The sequence below is a fragment of the Penaeus monodon genome, chromosome 12 (assembly GCF_015228065.2).
Source record: "Penaeus monodon isolate SGIC_2016 chromosome 12, NSTDA_Pmon_1, whole genome shotgun sequence".
NCBI classification, from domain to species: domain Eukaryota; kingdom Metazoa; phylum Arthropoda; class Malacostraca; order Decapoda; family Penaeidae; genus Penaeus; species Penaeus monodon.
Genome location: NC_051397.1, coordinates 52,293,283 through 52,298,282, shown reverse-complemented (window position 1 = coordinate 52,298,282; position 5,000 = coordinate 52,293,283). Strand labels below are relative to the sequence as shown.

Below are 5,000 nucleotides of genomic sequence, written 5' to 3'. Positions count from 1 at the left end.
GATGTACTTGCTAACATTCCTCATGATATATAGTCACTACTTTAACAAATTTGCAATTTCTGGACAGAAAATATAGCTCAGCATATACTGTGTATGATTTTTTTTTAAGACCAACAAATGTGTTATACTATAATTTTATTCTGAAATTTCTTTTGTTGTGTATTAATGCTCAAACCTTGATGTCTGACATTATATATATAAGGATTTTAGTGTATACAGATATGTATTGAATATAAAACTGTGTTGGATGTTTGTCTTCTTTTTTTTTTTCTTTCTTTTTTTCTCTCTTTCTTTTTTCTTATTTCTTTCCCTCTTTATTTATTTTATGTAAGTATATATATATATATGCAATATATATGCTGTCCTGTAAGGCACACCCATGTTTTACAAGGAGATACATCGACAAGAAATTTTTGTTGTCATGGATATTTTTTATTGATTACCATCGTTATTATTGTGATTCCTCCTATTACTAGGGGGTTGTTTTTGACTTTGTGATGTTGCTACTTTTCTTTTCTTTTCTCTTTGATGAACAACTCCCCATACATATAAAAACTTCGCATGAACAAAAAATTCTTATTATCAGTAATGAAACGGGAGTATTTGCTATTATGCAAAAATGATACCATCATAATTGAAAGCTAATAGGTAATTTTTGGTGGCAACTGCAGACTGAAAATTTGCATATAGTAGACTGAAACTTCATCCACATGATTAATATGTTCTGTGCAATAGAGCCTACTGGCGGGTCATGATGCTCCATTTTATTTTGTGACCCACTAGTAGGTCAGAATTAGATTCATTTTGATTTTTTTGTTTTACTGCATTTCCAATTTTATGCAACTTAGGTATTAGTTTATAGATGTTCAAGTATGTAGTCAAGGCAGATATGATAATATAACTCATTTTATATGAAAACAATGAAAACAAATTTACCATAAAGACCACTATTATTTTTTAAGAAGTTATCAAAGTATACACATTTATGACAGAAATAGGTGTTTTCTTTTTAAAACTTTCAGTTTTTTACAGACTATTAAATGATAATATCAATGCGTCCCAAACATACACACAACATACAGCTCACTTTACCTACTCTTGCCTCTTAGACCTGATTACTATTCACAGTTGTATACTTTTCACCACACTACTAGACTATTTTCAATTTTTTTCTTATTTTTCACAAAAATAAAAGCTTACATATAGCTTGAATATGATTATTTTTCATCAAGACCCACTGAATTAACTCATTGACTGACTGTATGATCTCTGGTGGGTTGTATCACAGACATTTTTTATTCTCTAAATGGAGCTCAACCCACTAGAGTACACATAATTTGTGTATCCAACAGACTCTTCAAAACACCTGACAACCAAATACCTCTTCACATCTTGACCCAGGAAAGTTCCCCCCCTCCCCCTCTCTCTTATGGATTAGGGGAGAATCCGCATCATTGCCACTGACACAATGATAACCATGGTCTTACAGCAAGAAGGATCTCTATTCCAGACCAGTGGACAGTAGAATAAACATGATGGTTGATGCTTAGATTGATCAAAACTCAAGTAATGGCTAACCTCTAACATCCATATATCTTTGTATGTCTGGCAGCAACATCACACAACAGACTGCTGTCTGGTGAATTATCTCAGGTTGCAACACAAGCATTCTTCTGGTTTGTCCATTCACAAGCAGAAAACCTACTTCCTTGTGCTGTGGACTCTGTTCACTTACACTAACAGGGCTTTAGCATCTTCATGACTCACTCCACCAATATGTATAAGCCATTAGTGCTCAGCCTCTCCTTGGAGAACCAGGTGATGTAGTGCAAAGTAATTTTTTGATACTATTTTACTGGAAAAAGTACATTTTTCAGGCAAGCAAAAATAGTCTATGTATGTAATTTTTTTACACTGTATAACATACATATATGCATACACAAAGTTTTTTAAAAACATTTATACATTGTATTTCAAATTGCCACAGAATAAGATCATATCCAAATAAATAAAAAAAAAAGTTAATAAGATTAAATAAAGCACTATTTGTCAATATACGAACATCTGTCCTGTAAATAAATAAAGTATCAAGAAGTTGAAGACTCACTTTATGGATCATTTTTACTTCAGGAATCAACTATCTTAAGTGCCTAGATGGCTGCAAATTATTAATAAAGCAAAATATAAATCATTAAAAAGTAAGTGCACTGCCTACTTTATTTTTTGTTTTGGTAACTTAGTTAATGTGGAAGTGGCTTCACAAGCATTTTAGTAACAAAGAAATTTAATTTTGCCTGTTCATGCCAGTCTGTAAATTTGAGGATAAAAGTTATTTCAGTTAATTTAGTTATAATTAATAATTGTTAATAAGGTGAGCCCAAGGCTAGTGACATAACCTTAACCTGCAGATTCTACTGATAACTACCTTGTGTGTTGGGAATAGTGGGGGTCCTTATCACTTTTGGCATCAGAGGGCCTCGAACTCCCAAACACTAGATCAGCACTTGGAAACCTTACCCCCAATGAGGCATCAAGTCACCATTATAAAAACTTATTTTTATCAATATTGTGATTATTATCATAACATTAGTATTAATAGTAAAAGCAAAAACTTCTCCAGGAGAATTCAAGACATGTGGGGTAAATAGATGACATCAGGTTTGCTTAGTAACTCCTTCATGACCGAGTGCTTGTGGAGTAGTTTATTTGTAAACAAAATTAGTAAAACAAGACCACAGTGGGCAGTGCATAAGTACTTCCATTCCCCGTATCAGCTTGTAAGTAATGAAGCAGAAAAGCTATGTAGCATTTTGTAAAAAGTCACCTATTTGTTTCTCTCTCTCTCTCTCTCTCTCTCTCTCTCTCTCTCTCTCTCTCTCTCTCTCTCTCTCTCTCTCTCTCTCTCTCTCTCTCTCTCTCTCTCTCTCTCTCTCTCTCTCTCTCTCTCTCTCTCTCTCTCTCTCTCTCTCTCTCTCTCTCTCTCTCTCTCTCTCTCTCTCTCTCTCTCTCTCTCTTTTTTTTCCGTATTTATTTTGCTTTTGTACTTATTGTGGAAACTGTCCATGTTGGTGTGAGGCTGGGTTGGTTTGGGTAGGTTGATCTTTGAATCTCTGGGTTGAGTGTGCATTTTATATGTATAGACAGTCACAACAAGGAATGAGCTTTAATATAGGCCATTAGGCATAGTTATAAACAGTCCTCTAGCAGCCAACTGGAGTGTTAAACACTTGAGTGTTGTTAAAAAGGTAAAAAAAAAAAAAAAAAAAAACTTTTTCAGAAGTGTCCTTTAACTGTCCATGATCATACTTCCACACAGATTTATGATATTTTAATAACAGTATAGAAGACTTGAGTTGGAGAAACTGCCCGACTGATAATGTCAGTATCCACTTTCTGCACTAAAGTTTAATGATTATTACCTAAGAATGCTTATAAGCCATACTATTAAAAGATTAATATATAAATCCATACTTATGAAAGTTATACAGCCTATGGCAACTTCTTGTTGCTTGTGTTAAATCCCATCCTTCCATGTTAAAGGTGTATGGCCAGAATATTTAGCATTCATAGAAATCACCCCAACTTATGCCAGCAACTTCTCAGAAGATTTAATAGTTTCCATGTCCGGGAGTACTGAATCAGTAACTAATTAACATTTGAGTGCAAGTATTCAGCCATTGAAATGTTGCTTAAATTATTACAGAATTTTATATTAAATGTGGTGTTAACCAAAAAGTTTTGTAAAACAAATATCTAGTTTTATTAAGTTCTCAAGGTAACTTAATGTACAGCCAACAAAGATACACTAACTGGAAACAATTTCATCATTGGTTATGTTAATGATAAACCAAAGTTTTTGTGAAAGTTATGCAGGGTATAAATTTTTTCTGCTGTTGTTGATGTCTTAAATTTTAATATTTTATTAATGAAAATCTGATTAAAGTCTTGAAAATGTAAAATTGTGAACATTAAGTGTTCAAAAGTGAATTAGATCTCAAAGTGTACAAATAGAGAACTATTTTCAAACATTTTTTGCCAGTGTACAACCTTCTGCATTTTCGATAGAGCAAGGGGTGCCTTTATTTTGTTATTAAGCCCAGGGAAATTATCTTTGTGTTTTTTTTTTTTTTCTGTGTTAAAGAAATATCCTAGGTATGTATAAAATTATGTCCTTTCTTCTGTTTATGTTGAATAAGTAAAATATTACTGCAAATGTAACTTTCCTCAAGTTTATGGAGTACTTAATCGACTCTGGGAAATATAGACCATGCCTAGGGTATTGGTAAACAAAACAAATTATGTATATGAACAATGTGTGTTGTGTGAATCTATTATTAAGATGCACACTTTCACTGCTTTCCAGATGTTTGTTTGAGGAAAAATGTTTCCTATAACATATTTTATATTGCTTTTTTTTCTTTCATTTTTTCAATAGAAAATGGATATAGTTGCAGTATGCTACAGTCATTAAAGATATAGTTTTCCTGATGCTTTCAGCCAAAATCTTGTTACTAGATTGAACTTGTTCCACAGCGACAGACTTACTGGAGAAGTGCACTTACCTTGCTGTGTTGTAAAATTCTATGACTTCAGAGTTCCAGAAATAAATATTTCTGCATTTTGTGGTTTCTGTTTTTCCATCTATAGAGATTTTAAGATGCTATTATGAATGTGTTTCTCATCTACAGTTTTAGAAACTAAAGTCTTCTTGTAGTGAGTATGTGTGTTCAAGCCTCCCCCATTTATTGCTTACCTGAAACCAAGAGAGCCTGGATGTCATATCTTGTACTACCCTCACCTCTACAAACCTCTTGAATATTCTGTATAGCCCAGCCATTTGGAATCATTTTTTTGTTATCCCCTCCACAGCCCCCTTGCTCTGAAAGCACTCCTCTTCCAGCAATTCCTCCAAAAACAAGTAGGCAAAGTTTCCTTTACAGCTCCCCTGGTCATTCCAGCTTTGTCACAGTTACTCCAAACCCAGCTAAGTAGGCCTCCTG

The 5,000-nt window shown here is 33.5% G+C and overlaps 1 protein-coding gene across 1 annotated transcript in view; it reads left to right on the top strand.

Annotated features, from left to right (window-relative positions):
• Window positions 1-250, top strand: part of LOC119579590 (SURP and G-patch domain-containing protein 1-like) — a 19,065-nt gene extending 18,815 nt beyond the window's left edge. The window contains exon 7 of the mRNA XM_037927511.1: window positions 1-250. This exon is cut by the window's left edge and continues 278 nt beyond it. The gene's annotated coding sequence lies outside the window, so the exon portion shown is untranslated.
• Window positions 251-5,000: the final 4,750 nt, after the last annotated feature.